Below are 21,477 nucleotides of genomic sequence, written 5' to 3' on the forward strand. Positions count from 1 at the left end.
TACTCAAATACATATGTTCAACAATTCATGCATCCAAGTACCTACCTACGTCAAAAACGAATAGAGAGAGAGAGAGAGCCAGCTCGTGCTCGACCTTCGTTATTTTATAAAAGCTGGAAGTTCCTCTGCGTATTGACTTCAGCATAGGGAGGAACGATCAGCGACTATGAAGTTGGATTATGGTGGCTTTGCGAGATAGCAGGTAATAAACGTGTAAAAAATCTTAGGTACATCAAAGTATGAAGACTAATTTTTTTATATTTTCTTTGGAATAATATTAGAAATCACGCCATGCATTACCAGATTCTTTGACGTAAGATTTTTACAAATAAGCAGATGCTCTAACCTTACAAAAGAATTTCTGGAAGATACAACTCTAAGAAAAATAACCTGTTTACTGAAGCATTTGAGGGAATAAATTCAGGGAATGTGAAATTTAAAACAGACTCCAGCAGAAAGGGATGGCTGAATTTCAGTGTAATGAGCGCGAGGGGGATGAAAAATGGGATAACAGATCCAGGGAGGAACTTGAGCAAATGTAGTTAAACTAAAATTCCGATTATTTTACCTTTGAAATGCTGTTAGGTAGATACACTTTCTCATAATAAAATATACCTATATATTTGACTGAACAAAGCATCGATATAGAATAAGTACCTACCTATGAGCAAAACGAGATCTCTAAGTCTATTTGGATATTAGTCAAAGTCAAAGTCAAAATCATTTATTCAAAGTAGGTACAATTGTACTCTTTTTGATGGTCGAAATTGTTAAGTTTGTACGATATATTAAATATTTGCAGTCGTTCTGTCTATCCTGTCTGTCTGTCAGTGTCTTATAAATTCTAAATTCGGAGATCATGTCTCGGATCCATTATGTCATAATATCAAAAAAAAATACTTAATAAGAATTATTATATAGTTCATTAATGCATAGTTTATAAACCTTTTAGTTATTTATAGAGTCTCTAGGTTCAAGTATGAACGACATTGCTATACTATAATAGTATATTATGTGCATATAAAGTTATTTCTATATCACAGTAACTCTCCATATTTCGCGATAATTGCTTAATTAACCTACTGACCGAGGTTGAAAATTATGTCAGTCAATTGGATGTACATGCTGACGGTTTTTAATTAGATTAATTACTGATTAAGATTTCACTTAAAGCATTTTTCTTTTGCTTTTTTTAATGAAGATCTTGTTTTTCAAATCCAACACTAGCTATCCCGCCTTGGCTCCGTTGGATAGGATTATTAAAAATCCTTTCCTTCTTCTTTTCTTACATTACAAAGAAAACCTACCTGTATACAAAGACTGAAATTTCTGGACCAGGTCACCTGACGACATCTCTGGTAAGGTGGTGAGTGCTGTAGTTAGTGAGAGGGCCAGGGTTCGATTCTCATTAAGGGAAATTTAATTTCTTAATTATCGCTACAGTCTGGTCTAGCTGGCGGCTTCGACCGTGGCTATTTTAGGTACCTCTTTATCCCTTTTAATGATACAGAATCATACATTGATTGTACGTTTCTTAAGCGTGAACATAGTTGACAGCTAGTAGCTTCCTCGTCAGCGGTGGGACAAGTGTCTAAAGAAGAATAAAAATACAATAAAAACAAAATAAATGTTACCAAAAGTGTAAAATGTAAAACTATTAAACGAGACCGCAAAAATCTGAGCCATCACGTCCGAGCGCTTCTGTGGCTTGAAATATTTTATTTTTAGCTTATTTTCTGTAAGTTTGAGCTAAGCAAATGGTGCCTGTCAACCGCGGCACGAAACTGGGTTATGTCACTGTAAAGGTAGGCCCACATTAGGGGGCAATTTAATTTTATTTGGTGACTAAATAGCCCTTGATTGCGATCTTACCTGGTAGTAAATTTTTATTATTAAAGGTTTTGTAAAACCAAGCCTACTTAGAAATAACTATTAGATTAATTATTATTACAAAGAATGAATTATAAGGAATCGAACTCAAAGGCTTTAAATGTTAATCAAATTCGATAAAAAGTACCTACGTCTTCAATTTGTGTGATATCCAAATTATTAAATAAATTGGGTCTTAGCTGTATTAGATAACTATTCATTTCTATCAATAAAATCTATTTCAGCTCAGAGATGGAAAACCTTTGCAATTACACAAAGTTAAATAAAGGTTGATATTTTTACTTTTAATTTACCTATCTAAGTACTTACTACATTTCTTATTAAGTTATTTTTTTACGAAATAAGATGTCATTCCATAAATAATTACTTATGCATGACGTAAGTCGACACTTTTCTTGGCGCTTCGAGTCAATATCATTACTAAAACAGGTTTCATTTTTGAAAGTTCAAGATTGAATTCATCGTGCAATGTGAATTGACCCTAGTATTTAAAACGCAAAGCCAGGCTTTTTGTATTCGTCGGACGCCAAGTAACGTTTTGTTAGGATGCTAGTTTTGATATAAAAGGCCTTTTAAGATTTGGCACGTTGAAAACTGTTAGCGTCTTTATTCTTTAAAGGGACATTGCAATAAAGGACATAATAGAATATGAAGCTAGTTGGTAATTTATACATAACTAGCTGATCCGCCCCTACTTCACTTGGCTTGAATTTCCAAAATTCCAGATGTACTTATTTCATTATTTTTAACTGAAAACGTTAATATCAATTTTATAAATAACTTGTTAAAAAGACGGACTTTCATTGCGGGGTAGTATTTAAACATTTAACAGCACTAACTACTGGTCAGATCGGGCTGAAAGGCATGCATATAGTTATTATGACATAGACATCCATTAAAAAAGAGGTTTTGAACAGTCAACCCCTATAGGTGTAAAATAGGGGTTGAAATGTGTGTAGTCCACACGGACGAAGTAGTGGACATAAGCTAGTGATATAAAAACTGAAATGAACCGATGCATTTTAATGAAAATGTTAAGTGAGTTGGACCGTCTTCATAAAGTCGTTACAGACACAAAAAGATCTATCTCATTCCATTTTAAATTTTCTTTGAGAAACGTATTAGATTTAAAAATTCTCTTTTTAAAGTTATAACTGGGTTTAAAGCTGGGTTTTTATTGGACTATTAAAACTAGTTTTCACCCACGATTTTGCCTCCGCAGAGTTAAATTGAACATTGCCTTTTACTTTGACAGGTTTTTTTGCGACGTTTTATAGCGATAAATAATACTATCATTTTGCTTATGTAAGTAATACATATTTAAATTGGAGAATTCTAATATTAGGTATCTACCTAGAGTGGCTATTTTAGGGTGGATAAACGGAATAAGGGCTCTCACCTATCCTTTCTACGTTCATATTTATATAATGGGGTGGATAGATAGACAAACGTTTCGTATACATCCTGGTGGCTATTGTAGAGTAGATAAAAGGAATAAACCGGTGAGAGATATTTATTAATTAATTATACTTGAATTTAAGAAAAATTAGTGCTAAGAGATGTCAATTAAAGTATCACTTGATGTCAGGCGAGATAGATCAAGAGAGCTATTCACGCCTATTAATGAGAAGATCACAGAGATTCCTGCATAAGTGGCTCACAATAGCATCCGTGGACGCTTTGAACTACGGAATTAGCTTCAAAATTAACGTATTAGGTATTTTAAAATAAATTTAATAAACGAAGGCGGAATAGTTAAGTAGCTAATTTCGTAGATCTATACTTAATATTATAAATGCGAAGGTGTGTCTGCCTGTCTATCGGTCTGTCTGTCTGCTACCTTTCCACGGCCTGACAGTTTAACCGATTTTGATGGATACAGAGTTAGCTTACCTCCCGGGGACGTATACAGGCTACTTTTTATCCCGGAAAATCAAGCGTTCCCACGGGATTTTTAAAAATCTAAATCCACGCGGACGAAATCGCGGACATCATCTAGTTTATTATATTTTGCACCAGAACTTATAGAGAGAGAGAGCCAGCGCGTGCCAGGCCTTCGTTATTTTATAAAAGATGAAAGTTTCTCTGCGCATTGATACCCAACACAGGGAGGAACGATCAGCGACTATGAAGTTTGGATCATGGTGGCTTTGGGACATAACAGGTAGTAAAGGTGTAAAAAATCTTAAATTATAAAGACTTATATTTTTTTACTAGCCGATGCCCGCGACTTCGCCCGCGTGGATTTAGGTTTTTTGAAATCCCGTGGGAACTCTTTGATTTTCCGGGATAAAAAGTAGCCTATGTGCTAATCCAGGATATTATCTATCTCCATTCCAAATTTCAGCCAAATCCGTCCCGTAGTTTTTGCGTGAAGGAGTAACAAACATACACACACACACACACACACACACACACACACACACACATACAAACTTTCGCCTTTATAATATTAAGTGTGATAGTGTGATGTGATATTTTTTTCGTAACAGTATTAGAAATCACGACATGTATTTCCAGACACTTACTCTCGTGGCATCCCCCTGCCAGACGCCCTTACAGTTAAAAAGTTTAAGGGTGTCTGGCAGAGGGTTGCCACGATACTGTCTGGCAATACAGGAATCAGGAAACCTCCCATCAGACCAGATCAGAGAACCTTTAGAAATAATAAAATTCCAAATTTCCCCGAACGCGGGAATCCCCCGGGAATCGAACGCGGAACCTCTCACTAATAGGATCACAGCGCTCACCACTGCACCAGCGCCACCACTGCGTCAAACTTCTCAGTTACCTGCTCGTCTAACCTGTGGGATCGTTCCTGCAGTATCACCTACGGTCGTAGTTCCTAAGTTTAGAATGTCATCTTTCCGTGAGCTTATATTTATAACTTTAATAAAACTTTGTAAGTCAGAAAGTTTTCTGAAGGACACTTTGTTAAGTTTATTTCCCTAACTTATCTTTTCCTGTACTATTTCAAATATTTTGTAACATTTTGTTTATTTATTTGTTTGTATGTGAGTACGGAGACAAAACTTTTAGACTAAATACTACTAAGCCTCTGATCAAAATTGGACCACTACAAGTATGAAACAGTTTGATGCAAACTTTACGAAGTCCAAACCGAAGGCTAATATTGATATAAACCAATAATGATTTGAAAAATATAGGTACAATTTAAACACGACCACGTAACTACTTTCACCTATCGCAGGCTTATTCTACTTATATGCATACAGGTTATAAATGTAAAAGAAGGTAGGTGTGTGTATCTGTCTGTTTATCATTTTACAAATCGTCCGTTTTCGTCTTTTAGGAAACCTCTTTTTTCTTTCTATCAGAAATTGTAACATAATAGCGCAAGATATATAGGTATTAAAATAAAATACAGTGGATCCCCGGTAATCCGGGCCCTGACTAATCCGGCGCCCCCTGTAATCCGACATGCCATTATTATTGAATTTACTAAAGACATACATAGTGAAGTATGATTTGTACTTCAGAGTATCTATAACATAATAATATACCTAGAGCCCTATTATTGGATCTGTAATTTGTCGGATTACAAGATACTCTTTTGTAAAAAAATCCGGACTATAGGGGGACTCTATAATCCGACAAATTCGATAGTTCGACAATGTCCTACAAAACGTTTGTCGAATTACCGGGGGTCCACTGTATATATCTTCTTGCAATAAAAAATATGCAAATCACCCTGTCATAGTACCCATACCTTCATTTTTAACCCCCGACCCAAAAAGAGGGGTGTTATAAGTTTGACGTGTGTATCTGTGTATCTGTGTGTCTGTGTATCTGTGTATCTGTCTGTGGCATCGTAGCTCCTAAACAAATGAACCGATTTTAATTTAGTTTTTTTTGGTTGAAAGGTGGCTTGATCGAGAGTGTTCTTAGCTATAATCCAAGAAAATCGGTTTAGCTGATTGAAAGTTATCAGCTCCTTTCTAGTTACTGTAACCTTCACTTGTCGGGGGTGTTATAAATTTTTAATTTACACTTGTACTAGAGTAAGAAGTGAGTCGGTAGAGTTTTTGAAAATTATCTTGTTTAATGCTATCACTGGCACATGGCTGCTTTCTAAATCAAATTATGGTAGTGAGAAAGACTTATTTTGTTAGATTAAGAATTTTGTTGTATTGTTGTATTTAATTAGATTATAATAGGGCTGACATGTACTTTTAAATGTATCAAAGCCCTTAAATAAATAAAGAAAAAAAAATGCTATCACTGTTAGTTATAGTACTATTATTTTGCACTCTGCATTTCCAAGACACAACCAATTTAGATAAAAGGAATCGAAAGAAATAACCATTAGCATTCTAATATTTTTAATTAAGAAACTGTATTTGCATTTTACATTGGAAGAGGGAATAAATTGTAGCTTTGTATTTTCATTTACCGTTCTGTATTTACAATTCCTTTTGCAAGTCCTTTTTCTTTTCTTTGATAAACTTTATGCAGTATGCAGTATGTTAAAATTTGATATTTTAAATACTACTCTTGATACTTTAAATAGTCCTCGTACTAATGAAGTAAATGGATTACAGCAGTAAACAGGTTAAAGAACAGGAAAATTAAAAACATAACGCCGGCAACATTTCAATTATTTGTTATCAGTTACTAGAGGATGCCCGCGACTTCGTCCGCGTGGATGTAGGTTTTTGAAGATCCCGTGGGAACTGTTTGGTTTTCCGGGATGAAAAGTTGCCTATGTCAATCACAGGGATGCAAGCTACCTCGGTACCAAATTTAATACAAATCGGTTAAGCGGATGGGTTTTTAGGAATCCCGTGGGAATTCTTTGATTTTCCGAGATAAAAAGCAGCCTAGTCCGTCCCCGGGATATAAGCTAACCCTGTACCAAATTTCGTCAGAATCAGTTAAACTGTTGGGCCGTGAAAAGTTAGCAGACAGACAGACAGACACACACTTTCACATTTATAATATTAGTATGGATGGATTAGTTATTGATATATATTATAGTTTTTTACCTCGTACGTGCTATGCAGCTGTTCTTTGATCAATTTTTAGGGTTCCGTACATCAAAAGGAAAAACGGAACCCTTATAGGATCACTTTGTTGTCTGTCTGTATGTCTGTCTGTTGTGCGTCGTCTGCCCAGTCTCTTATGTGTGAAAGTGTGTTCGTTTGTTCTTTCATCATGCCGCAACGGAGCAACGTATCGAAAAGTACCGATGATTACGATGTTTTTGCCGGGATATAAAAATTAAAGACGTGGAGAGTGACGTAGGCTCCGTAAGCTACTTTTTTCTCCCGGAAAATCAAAGAGTTCCCATGGGATTTTTAAAAACCTAAATCCACGTCGACGAAGTCGCAAGAAAAGTACCAACTTGCCTTTTTCGACGGGCTCCCTGGCGTAGTGATATTTAGTTTTATTAGTGGGAGGTCCCGGGTTCGATTCCCGGCAGGGGTTAGGAATTTTATAATTTCTTTTGTGGTCTGGTCTGGTGAGAGGCTTTGAGCGTGGCTAGTTACCAGTTACCACCCTACCGACAAAGCCGTGCCGCCAAGCAATTTAGCGTTCCGGTACGATGCCGTGTGGAAACCAAAGGAATATGGGTTTAATGAAAACTGCCATACCCCTTCCAGGTGAGCCCGCTTCCATCTTAGACTGCATCATCACTTACCACCATGTGAGACTACAGTCAAGGGTTAACTGGTATGTAAATAAAAAAAAAGCCCTAGAACCAGAAATGAAAGTAAGTAATCTGAATACGACAACCGTGGAAGTTATTCAATCTACGACAAGCGACAGGCAACGAATGTGTCGCGCGGAACTTTGCCTACAGATGCTGCCAGCTGTCAAACAAGTTGCGACCGAGTTACAAAAAACTTGTGCAAAGTAAGCCATGCGATTTGTAAAATAAAGTTGATGCATCAAAGCCCGTGGAGTCCGTCGCTCAAGTACGAGTAGGTACATACAGGGATTCGACGAAGACTTTAGACTCTACATAGAGCAATCGTATCGTAAGGTACGGGACGAAGAAACGACAAAGGCAGGATATGAAAAAAAAATAGGTTTAAGTAAAGATTACATTAGAATCACACTAATATTATAAAGGCAAAAGTTTGTGTATATGTGTGTGTGTGTATGTGCATGTATGTGTATGTTTGTTACGCCTTCACGCAAAAACGACTGCACGGATTGGGCTGAAATTTAGAATGGACATAGGTTATACCCTGGATTAGCACATAGGCTGCTTTTTATCCCGGAAAATCAAAGAGTTCCCACGGGAATTTTAAAAACCTACATCCACGCGAACGAAGTTAAGATTACATTACAATATTAATATAAATAATTGTCGCAAAGGATAATTGTTGCAATTTAAATAGCAACAGGAAAAATTTGTAATTAAAAAAAATAAGATGACTTTTAGACTCTACGACAGGGCAATCGTGTGGCAAGTAGGTACGGGATGCAGGAACGACCCGAACTGGCCTACGTAGTTAGGGACCTATGTTGAAGGGGCACGAACAAGCAATGTAATAGCGATGCATGAGATTAACTAAATGATTTTATCTTTTTAACACTTATTTCACTGTTAAATTAATGTAGCAAACTATTGTAAGTCGAAAAATTAAAAATCACGTGTTAAATCATTGTGAAGAAAAAATATTTTCATCAAATTAAAAATTTGAAAACTAAAACCCGACTGCGATCGTCTTAATAAACGCTGAAATGTTATAGTAAAGTAGTTTTTCTGTCGCTTGGTATATTTTAATGTTGTAGTACATTTACATTATGAATTTGAGGATGTCAAATGAAAGAGGAAAAAATTCTGATCACTCAATACAATAGCAAAAAAAATTTTTGGAGACCCTACTTTTTTCATGTAACATCCGTTAGGTCAATTTTTTCGTATATAGTGTAGCCTATGTCACCCGGACCTTTACGACGAATCGATTAACACCTCATTCATCAAAATGGGCTTAGTAGTTTAGGCGCTACGGTGGAACACACAGAATCTGGATACAAACATACATACCCACATACATACCCACATACATACATTCATAGACTGCTAAAATCATAACCCTTCCTTTTGGTTTTGCCGCAGTCGGGTAAAAAGATTTGGAAGTAGCAATAATTCCCATCTCTAGTCTTTCTTAGTCGCCACTAAAATGGCGTAAACTGTAATGTGGGACAACATAACGGGATCTGAATGATGAAAGAGATAATGGATTAATAGTTTATACTGTACCACTTAGTCTAATTAAGCCTCTTAATACATTTCCTGGATACGGAACTACATATATCTAGTAGATTTCCTATCTCTAGGGAATTTATACTATCCTAGATATTTTATTATTATTATAAAAAAGACATATAAAATTGTTATGCATAATGTAGTCAAACAGAGACTCTTTTGTATTTATAATTAGCTTATGCCCTCGAATTCGTCCGCGTGGACTACACACAACCCCATATTTTACCCCCTGAGGGGCTAAATTTCCTTTTGCAGTACTGAACCCTAAAAAAGAACCTAGGGTTACCAGCACTACCGCGTGTTTGTGAAAAATTAGCAATTAAGGGCCTTGATTTACATCCGAATGTAGACGCGCCTAATTACTAGCCTAAGCATTAAATACCATAAACATTTATAGGGCTGTCCCGAATCTAATCTTGGATAGATGATTATGTCCCGCCATATTGTACCATTTGTGTCTCACAGCCGCGCTCTTCTCGTGCCATTAAAATGACATAAATAGTGTACCCTATTAACGTTACAGCACTAGTGATCTAAGATAATGGCTTATTACATTTTGGTACATAACTAACCGTACCAATCCATACTTCAGCGTGGCGTACTATGGACCTGACTTCACACACCTTTGAGAACATTATGGAGAACTCTAAGGCAAGCACGTTTCCTCCCGATATTTTCTTTCACCATTAAAGCGATGTTTAATTGTTTGAAACGCACATAACTTCGCAAAATTAGGAATGCGTGCCCAGGATCAAATCCCAATAGGTATATTCTATAAACATTTCTAGGGCTGTCCCAAATCCAATCTTGGATAGATGATTATGCCCGCCATATTGTACCATTTGTGTCTCACAGCCGCGCTCTTCTTGTGTCATTAAAATGACATAAATAGTGTACCCTATTAACGGTTACAGCACTAGTGATCTAAGATAATGGATTAACAGAATTTAATGTTTGCATTAAATTTTGGCACCTAAGTTATATTATGTAGATAATGTTGAAGGAGTGAATAAATATATATACTTAGGTAACTATCTTATGCCCGCGAATTCATCCGCGCAGACTATACAAATTTCAAACCTCTATTTTATTCCCTTAGGGGTTGAATTTTTAAAACTCCGATCTTAGCGAATGTCTACGACATAATAGCATGTCCCGCACGATTCGCCCTACTGGATCTACCAACGCACAGCTCAAACTACTGCTTGAACTGTGCTTGGATAACCGCCGAGTTTCTTGCTGGTTCTTCTCGGTAGGAACGGCATTCCGAACCGGTGGTAAATTATTTTGACGATTCAAATAACTTGTAAAAGTTTATTTGAATAAAAATCTATTCTATTCTATTATTTGATAGAACAGTCAGTCAGTCATCCTTTCCCTTTACATATTTAGATGAATGAATAATTTAATTAATTGAAAATAGGAGTTTCCTTGGCAATATTTTATTCTACCTAAAAAATGGAAATTAGGAAAAAAAGTTATGAATCGTTAATGATATTTTCATCCATACTTTTTTATATGAAACTTCATATTTAAATTAGAACTTTTTGTATCATATTATAGAGCTGACAAGTTTCAATGAAATTCAGCCTATATCACACTTATTACACTAATATTATAAAGGCGAAAGTTTGTGTGTGTGTGTGTGTGTGTGTGTGTGTGTGTGTGTGTGTGTGTGTGTGTGTGTGTGTGTGTGTGTGTTTGGACGGATTGGGCTGAAATTTAGAATGGAGATAGATTATACTCTGGATTAGCACATAGGCTACTTTTTATCCCGAAAAATCAAAGAGTTCCCACAGGATTTCGAAAAACCTAAATCCACGCGGGCGAAGTCGCGGGCATCGGCTAGTTTTTGTATAAAATATAAATTAACATTGCCCGCGGACACGTGTCAAATTAGACTCGAAATATTCCGTCACATTTTCTAACAAGCCGAATTCACAGTCATTTCAACTTTTATACAGTTCTGATACTGTCTAATTCACTTTAAAAGTTTAGTGATCATCATACCATGACATACCTCATCTGAATATACAATAAAAGGAAAAGCTGACTGACTAACGAAGTCGCAGGTACAATCTAGTATCATAAAAAGCTAACAAGTTTCACTGAAATGTAGCCAGTATTTTATTTTAAATATAAAAATATAAAAATTAAATCACTAGTGAAAACATGACAAAATATTATATTAAACTGAAATACTCCGCCACATTTTCTAACAAACCGAATTCATAGTTATTTCAACTTTTATACAGTTCTGAAACTGTCTAATTCACTTCAAAAGTGATCACATACCACGACCTTACTCAGAAATAGAAACGCTACGCTCGAATACATTAATATGCTGCTCTGTCGCGACCCTCCCTTACTCGTAGGTTAGTTTTTAAGTTAATGTAATTATCATTATCTTACAAATTCGAATAACTAAATGATGTGATTAACAGGGCTCTCTCCGTCACTTACTTCATACAATCGTAGTTCCAATTTCATTTGAATATTAAGCAACCAAAGTCCATGAAATTTTGCAGACATATTTTAGAAACTTTCTGGCTGCCTGGCCTGTAGGCATTATCGTGTGATCATAGACCTTTCTTAGAAAGTTCCACCAAGCCTTCTTCATTCAGCCGCTTCCCATTACTCTTCTTACGTCTCTATTAAACTATCCAACCAGCCAAATCCTACGAATATTATAAAGGCGAAAAGTATGTATGTATGGATATGGATGTTTGTTCCTCTTAGACGCAAGAACTATTCGATGAATTTGACTGGAATTTGGAATGGAGATAGAGTATATCCTAGATTAACACATAGGCTACCTTTTATTCCGTAAAATTAATGAGTTCCCACGGGATTTTTTAAAACCTATATCCACGGGAACAAAGTCACGGGTATCAGCTAGTTCATAATAATTTCAACTTTTATACAGTTCTAAAAATGTACAATTCCATTTAAAACTTCAGTAATTGGTTATAGAGGAAACAAAGTAATATTCGGAACAGTGCTCGAAAGTAACGAAATTCGAGAATAGCCGTTAAGATAATGGTTTTGGTACGAACCAGCCAGTGAAACTGTAGTTATTTTTTCTCTTGCTTGTCCTATTTAGCGGCGAGTGAAATTTTATATGCATATTTCGAGTAAATTTTGTGGTAATTTCAAATGTTGTTCTAGTATTTCAGTATTTTGTCGGTTAGTTGTTCGTGCTTGTTTGGCCAGCAAACTTTGTTTATTTTTCTTATTTACTTTAGTCAATTTTATGTACAAAATAAATATTTTGGCTTGTTTAAATTTAGGGTGAGGAAACTTTTGTTTTTGTTGAGTTTATTTGTCTCTGGACAGTTTTTAAATTTAAAATTGCATTTCATGTATTTTACAAATTCTATTATCTGCTTCAGAAATATACTTTATATTATCTTCTTGGGTAATGTATTATTTAATCATTATTACTTGGATCCTGTTCTACTGGTCTCATAATATGATTGTGACCATTTTTTAGTTGCAACTTATGTGCATTTTAAATAAAATAAAATAAATTAAATTATTTCATTTAAGTAAATATATTTAAGAAAATAAACAAAATAAAAGTGCATTTTTTATCCATGCATTGGACGCAGTTTTTGGTTGCAACCTGTTTTGTGTGCCGTTTGGATAAAATAAAATAAGTTAAATTATTTCATTTATGTAAGTAAGTGTACCATTTCAGAAACTTTCAGAAATTGATTTTTAAAAAGTGCAATTTTTTATGCACGGAAGGCTCAAACTCGATGACAGTCATGCCTGCAGCCCAAAAAAACCCGTGCGACGAGACTTTTTTCTCGACATAGCCTTAGATACTAAAATTGCGAGAAAACCGCCAAAAATCGTTGTTGCCTAATGTGCTCTGGTTGAAAAGCAATCATAATCTTGACGTCCCTGGCGCAGTGGTTAGCGCCGTGGTCTTATTAGTTGGTAGAGACGGGTTGGATTCCCGTCAGGAGTTAGGAATTTTATAATTTCTAATATTCTGGTTTGGTAGAAGGCTTCGGTCGTGGCTGGTTACCGCCCTACTGAGAAAGCCGTACCGCCAAGCGATTTAGCGTTCAGGTACGATACCGTGTTGAAACCAAAGGGGTATGGGTTTAGTAAAAACTGCTATACCCCGTCCAGGTTAGCCCATTTCCATTTTAGACTGCATCATCACTTACCACCAGGTGAGATTGCAGTCTAGGGTTAACTTATTCTTAGCATTTCTTCAAGTCGTTACAAGTCCCTATGAGTAGATACACGAATTTTAATGCCTACGTTCAAAGTAATACTATTGTATTATTCAGTGGTAAGAGTCAATAAACCCTGGTTTCAAATGAGACCATAATTTATTATTCAGTATCAGATACGATTTTATAAAGAGCAAGTCAACCATGAATTACCAGTATTATAAAAATAAACAAATGAGATCTCATATTCAATGTAAAGATGAATAAACAATATAATAAAAATGTTTGTTTCCCGTGAAAATTATTATATTTTTGTTCCTTTATAATAAAACAGAAATGAAATAAATAAAACACGTGTTTCTTATTTGAGCTTACAGAGCGATTTTTCTCTCTCGGAAGTTTTTAATTCGAAACACAATTCGAGGCAAACAGTATTCAATAAATATGTACTTATTTCAATCATACTCCAGGGAATAAAGTGATAATTGAAAACCGTTTGGAAGATTGAGTTTACTAGGTGATGGGATTCCATATTTCTAGGGTTCGTCATCTCAAAAGGAAAAACGGAACCCTTATAGGATCACTTTGTTGACTGTCTGTCTGTCTGTCCGTCCGTCCCACCGTCCGTCTGTCCGTCGTGTCTGCCAAGAAAACCTATACACCCTTATTTTACTTTTCATTTGATTTTTATAATAAAGAAAGGTGAAAAAAAGTTAATTAAAAGAATTAGGAACTATTTGGTGTGTAATATAAAAACCGGACAAGTACGAGTCGCACTCGCACACGACGGGTTCCGTCGTACGAAATAACACTTTACTTTTTTTTAATTTCATGGCAGTAATTTCGCATTTCATTTCTATTATTTGTTGCGCGAGCGGCAACAAAAATACACAGTCTATAACAACTCTCTACCTATTACGGTTCACGAGATACAGCCAGCTGACAGACGGATGCACGAGCGGACAGCGGAGTCTTAGTAATAGGACCCCGTTTGCATCCTTCGGGTACGGAACTCTAAAACGCAAATGATATTAATTGCTTATAATGCACATAGCTCCGAAAAATTTGAGGTGCCCGGGATCAAACGCCTGACCAACCATTAGGCTATCACGACTTTTGGGAGTGGGATCTTTAACAACTGTAAATTAAAAATCTATAACACCCCCGACAAGTGAAGGTTACAGTAACTAGAAAAGAGCTGATAACTTTCAAACGGCTGAACCGATTTTCTTGGATTATAGCTAAGAACACTCTCGATCAAGCCACCTTCCAAATAAAAAAAACTAAATTAAAATCGGTTCATTAGTGCAGGAGCTACGATGGCACAGACAGATACACAGATACACACGTCAAACTTATAACGTCTTTTTGGGTCGGGGGTTGAAAAAGCTAAAGTAGATGCGTATGGGGTTGGGTTTATTGATTGTTACATAATTAAGAGGGCTCTCTCCGTCACTCGTTTCATACAATCGTAGTTCCAATTTCATTTGAATATTAAGCAACCAAAGTCCATGAAATGCAGACATATTCTAGAAACTAATATGTCTGTGGTTTTCCAGATTTCTATTAAAATATTCGGTTTTAAAGTTACGCGGACTTAAAAATTTTCATACAAATCTTTGAGCACCTGTAATTTTAAAACTTCATATTTTTAGAAAAATCTAAAACACCACAGACACAGATTAGTTTCTAGAATATGTCTGCAAAATTTCATGGACTTTGGTTGCTTAATATTCAAATGAAATTGGAACTACGATTGTATGAAACGAGTGACGGAGAGAGCCCTGTTAAAGTAGGTATTTGAAATAAGGTAGGTCTTGCGTGATTTCAATAGATGAATATCGTGAAGTCTTTTTAATATTATTATGCTTAAATTATTTAATGTTTTCAATGCTTCTCAGAGCGAATGCCTTAATGAGAGAGTTCGCTCTCAACTGAATACACGTGCCACAGAATTTTCTTAGGTTTTGTCACAATGTATTTTTATTTTTCTTTTCATCGTGAAATTTTTAATTAGGCTCTTGATTTCTTCCACGTGTGTCTGTGGAAGTCTGTATAATGTAAGAATTTTGACCCAATTTTTGGTTTATATAAAACTGACCGAGGTCAGTGTGAGAAAATGTTCACATATATACTAATAGCTATGTAGGTTCATATTATAATTTCCAATCCAATCCAGTCAGCCTGTATGCGTCCACTGCTGGACATATTATGACTTTCCAAGCACGGTATATTATAATTTACTTAAAAAAGTTTTTTTTGTACCAATGTAACTAATACCTACGTGAAATTATACGTATTAATTTTTCATCGATTTTTATAATATTTAAATACCTACCTACATGAAATGTACTGATTTAATTTTATTTTTATTACATTAAGAATTACTAATAATGCAATAATGTTTAAATTTCTATTGGATTAAGTAATAATTTTTTTTTATTTTTTTTAACAAAACAATATATCAAAATCTGTTCATACGAGTACTTGGCGGAGTAATCGCGTAACAAACATACAAAAAAAAAAACTCACAGTCGAATAGAGAACCTCCTCCTATATTTGAAGTCGGTTAGTAAAAATATACTTTTAATTTTAAAGACTGCACTTGCTGTGTCAAGTTTCCTTTTTCGTAGTAGGTACACTTTTAGCGTCTTACCTTTTTACGAGCTCTTGAGCTTTTTAAAAGGCTTTACTAGATTTAAAGGAAAAGTTTACCCCTCGCCAGGATAAACCTGTTTTAGTTGCAAACTATTCGATATACTGTTGGTTTGTTATATTAACTTTAAAAGTGTGATGGTCCATCTTATACCGCAACATTATTAAGAATATAAAAATATTGTAATGTTCATTACAAATCTTGTATATTTTAATCTATTGAAATTCTACTTATAGCTGAATTTGGTATGATTGCGAACTTAAATATCACATCCATATCCATATTCAGAGTACAGCAAAGTAAGGTAAGCTGCCTCGATCATACTCAAAACACAGTCAAGGATTTAGCATGATTAGAAATGCACATGAAAGCTTTGCACTAGATAAGGCAAGATATTAAAATAATACGTGAAAGATAAAGACAACGATAGATTGATGGAAAAGATCAAGAAGAAAGTTGATGATGTATCGTGGAAGAAGAGGTGTTGGTAGCAGAAAAAGTCCTGGCTATGCAATATCTGAAAAATATAATACAAGAATAATACAAGAATTTGCGATTGTCTTCTCGCCTTTCGAAGAATAGAACGGAGTATATAAAGCTGACTGCCATCTTTCGCTAGCCAGGGAGGAACCCAAAAAAAGAGAAGAAGACAGACGATATAAAGATACAAAAGGAGTGAGGACGGGAATCTCGAGTGCCAGCGAACTTTTGCTTCGCGAAGAATAAAACAGAGTATATGAAGCAGATTGCCAACCTTTGCTAGTCAGAGAGGCATCCGAAAAAGGGGAAGAAGACAGAAGATAATATAGACAAATATAACGATGGAAATGGGTAGTAACAGCTTTATCGATAAGGGTATGGCTACTTAGAGTTAATAGACGAAAATTTAAAATATACGTACCTAAGCACAATATTTACCTATTAGTTTTAATAAAAGTGATAAAAAAGTTGACACTTCATTAGTGTAATTAGGTACACTAATGATTAATGAAGTCAATGTAATACCACTATGTGAACACTAATGATTAATGAAGTCAATTAGATAAATCAATACTATATTACGGTCAGTAATCTAGTATAACCTACATCATTATATATAGCGACTTGCGCTATTGATAACAATATATTTTTTATACTTAATTTTTTTTAATACCATATAATTCATAAGTGTGTGATGTTGAAGCGCCTACAGCTTTTTCTCGGCAAATGCACTTTGTTGCGAATAGTTTTAATAATGTTGACAAAGACCATAAATAATTGTTTATCTTAATGTATTTTTGTATTGTATATATTTTAAATATAAATTAATTAACTACACAACATATATTTCATGTATTAAATTCAAATCTTACTTATCTAAAATCATAAATTTGTTATCTGTTTGAAATGTCAGTTCATACAACATATTTTCTATAACAACCCTCAATTTTATATAATTCTAGATTGTCATTTTACGTTTTTATAATCTTCTTTTGTTCTCTTCTCTTTGTTAAAACCCAAACGGTCTGCGCGCCAATAAATTCATTTTTAGAAGAAATATCTTTAATTTATCATCCACGCATCAACACTTGGCGACCGTAATGTAACAATACGAACCTGTAAACTACAAACAAAAGGAGACGACCAACAATAATCAAGATATACGCAATTGCAACTTGGCGGCTACTCGACGATCCAGCAACGTGTTACAATCATCTGGTCAGAGCAGCTCAAGCCGGGAAGGTGATCGTATTTCTGGAATTGGAGGACATCTGCGCTGAAGTCAGCACCGATCAGCATTCGCATCCGTGCCGGCCTATTCAGATAAGTGCCCTACTTTTCCTACACATAACCCCTTTTGTCTCATCAATATCTCATTCCTAAATACTCATTCTTACAAAATATCATTCAAATCCTTTCTTACTTAAAGGCTACTATTGAAATACACTGCGATTAGAGTGAAATAATACCTTAATTAGTGAAATAAAACAGTTTTAAATCAAAGTACCTACGTCATCATCGTAACTATTGCATCATATTTTATTGTCGTTATTTTTTTTTCGCGCCGGAGGCTCTTTATAGATATTTAGTGTTCCAAACAATTAGATATTATAAAATAAAACTCGACATACATATTTATCGTTACCTAACTAGTAAAAATATTCAATTTCAATTTGTTTGTTACTTTATCATTGTAGTTTTAACAGTTTATACCTAACTTAACTAGTCAAGATTAGTACCTATCAAAACTCCTTTGCTTATTGTACTGAAATAAGTACTCAAGGTCAGTGTGCCGACGATTTCAGCTTGGCTGGGTACCTACACCTACTCACGACGCGACGTGGCGTGGCGGGCGCGAGCTATACATCGCGTTCCACGGAGCTGAGCTGCGCTTGCCGGATCACAGGTGACACCAAAGAGACTATACAAGGAGCGTGAGAATTTATTTATTATTTTAGTTATTAATTTTGGAACCATTCGAGTAACAAATATTATACAAAATGACTAATGTTAACGACAACAAAGGCGATCTAAAGAGCCTATTAACAAAAAGAACATCAATTAAGGGCCGTATCACAAAATTTAAAAAATTATGTCGATAATATTTCTAAAAAAGAAGTTTTAACGGCAATTCAAATATCCGAATTAACAATTAAATTAGAGAAATTTCGTTTACTTTCGGTTCAATACGAGCAGTTGCAAGATTCAATCGATGTTTTAAATTCAGAAAATATAGCTTTTGAAATCAACGAACGAGATGCCATTGAGCAGGACTGTGCGACATGTATGGCTATAGTTCAAACTATTATTAACGAATCGAATAGTCATAAAGACAGTCACGATCATAGCAACTCGTCCTTGTCTCAGTGCCATCGCGAACACTATGAAGCTGAGTTTAAGTTACCGCAATTGCAAATTAATAAATTCGATGGTGCCTATTTTCGGTGGCTTGAATTCCGCGACACATTTTTATCGCTTATACACAACAACGAGCGCATCAAGCCTATTCATAAATTTCATTATTTGGTATCGTACTTAGAAGGTGACGCCGCTCGTGTCATCGCGAATCTTGAGGTTTCTGCTTCTAACTATAATGACGCGTGGCGCTTATTGTGCGATAGGTACGATAACAAGCGACAACTTATTAATCATCATTTAAATGCTCTTTTTAAAATTGAAACTATGACACGCGAGACTGATCGTTCATTACGCTTTGTGGTGGACACAGTTACTAAGAATTTACGTGCATTGTCCAGTTTGGGTCAAGCTACTGAACATTGGGACTTACTGATAATTCATATGATTTGCTCAAAATTAGATCCACGTACACTTACTAAGTGGGAAGAGATGCGTAATTCTTTGGATGATATACCCACACTTACACAATTTAACAAATTTTTAACAGATCGTGCAGACATTTTAGAGACACTTAATCGCAATAGATTGGAGAGGTCTAAGACATCATCCACCTCTTCACGCCCTGCTACAGGTCAGAATTCTAGCACTAGTATTCAAACAAAATCTTTTACTTCACTAACTCCAAATAACAATATTAAAGGTTGCGTTATATGCAAAGGTGACCATAGAATATATGATTTCGCTAATTTCAAGGCCAAGAGTATAGAAGAAAGAAAGGCTGACGTACAGCGACTAAAGCTGTGCATAAATTGCCTCAGATTAGGCCATAATCAGCGTAACTGCAGGCTTGGTCCTTGCCGAAAGTGCAAGAAATTCCATAATAGTTTTTTGTGTGATCAAACAGCACCGTCTAATTACAACAGCAATGATTCTACAAACACTACCGAAACAATAGTCAATTTTTCTAGACAACCAGTCAATCAAGTCATATTGTCTACAGCCATAGTCGAAGTTACCAATCCTAAAGTTAACAAATCATTAAAGGTCCGTGCTTTGCTAGATTGCGGAAGTCAATCATCTTTTTTAACCAGTCGTTTGAAAGACATTCTAGGTCTCGAGTCACAGCCTATTAATAAAATTAACGTTGTAGGTATTGGCAACAACTCTTCAAATTTCATCACTGAGAGTTGCATTGCACATATTAGTTCAATACACCAAGATTATAACGTTGCTTTGACTTGCTATATACTCAAAGAGTTGACAGGTTCGATTCCTGCTGCTCCTATGAATTTACAAGGTTTTAAAATTCCAAATAATTTGAAACTTGCAGATCCTAATTTTGACATTCCTTCGTCCATCGATGTCCTCATTGGTGCAGACCTCTTCTGGGATGTCCTAGGCAATGATACACTCACCTTAGGTCCAAGTTTTCCAAAATTAAGAAACACAAAATTTGGCTGGATAATTGCCGGTCCAATTTATACAAATGTCAATATGTCCAACAAAATTCAATGCAATAAATCAATACTAAAACAAAATGAAGAAACAGAAAGTGTACATGAACTATTACCGAAATTCTGGAACATTGAAGAGATTCCAAACAAAACATGCCTTACTAAAACAGAAAAGGCCTGTGAACAACATTTTGTATCCAATACCACTCGATTGTCAAGTGGAAGGTTTTGTGTTCAACTTCCACTCATTGATACACCAGATTGTTTAGGTGATTCCTATGCCATGGCTAAGCAGCGATTTCTAAATTTAGAAAAGCGTTTTAGGAGAAATCCGCAGATCAAAGAACAATACGTCGAATTTATTCGCGAATATGCTGCGCTTGGTCATTTAGAAGTTCTTCCTATAACTAAACCACCTGAACTATCCTATTTTTTGTGTCATCATGCTGTATTCAAAGAGACAAGCGAGTCGACGAAAATTAGAGTCGTCTATGACGGATCTGCCCCTACCCCTTCAGGCTACGCACTCAATGACATTCTGATGGTGGGGCCAAATATCCAGGATTCACTCTTTGCTATTCTAATTCGAGCCAGACAATATAAATTTTTACTAACAGCTGACATCGAGAAAATGTATCGGCAAATTGCATTACATGATGATAATCAAAATCTCCAATTAATTTTATGGCGAGAGCATGAATCGGAACCAATCAAAATATTGCGCCTAAAAACCGTAACTTACGGTCTAGCAAGTTCAAGTTTCTTAAGTACACGTTGTCTTTGGCAATTAGGACACGAGTGTACAGACAAATCAATTGAAACAATAATTAAAAATGATTTCTATGTCGATGATCTCATTACCGGAGCTAACACCGAGGACGAACTGACATACATTCAAAATTCGGTATCCAATACTCTTAAATCTGGATGCTTCAACCTTCGGAAATATCGATCTAATTCCAAATCAATTTTGAATGCCATAAATCCAGAAGAAAAATTAAGTATTAGTTCCTCCACTTCCACTTTAGGACTTGGGTGGACTCCGGGGAATGACAAACTTCAGATATCATTCCAGATCCCTGACAAATCATCAAAGGTAACCAAACGTTTAATCTTGTCCTTTACATTCAAAATCTTTGATCCATTGGGTTTAATAAGTCCATGTGTCATTTTACCTAAAATGCTATTGCAGTCTCTGTGGCTTCA

General features: G+C 35.4%; 1 protein-coding gene across 1 annotated transcript in view; it reads right to left on the reverse strand.

The window, feature by feature from the left end:
• The window catches only part of LOC123869122, an 88,975-nt gene that overhangs the window by 63,071 nt on the left and 4,427 nt on the right, over positions 1-21,477 (reverse strand). The gene's annotated exons all lie outside the window — the stretch shown is intronic.

Source organism: Maniola jurtina, chromosome 10, assembly GCF_905333055.1.
Source record: "Maniola jurtina chromosome 10, ilManJurt1.1, whole genome shotgun sequence".
In the NCBI taxonomy this organism is placed as follows: Eukaryota; Metazoa; Arthropoda; class Insecta; order Lepidoptera; family Nymphalidae; genus Maniola; species Maniola jurtina.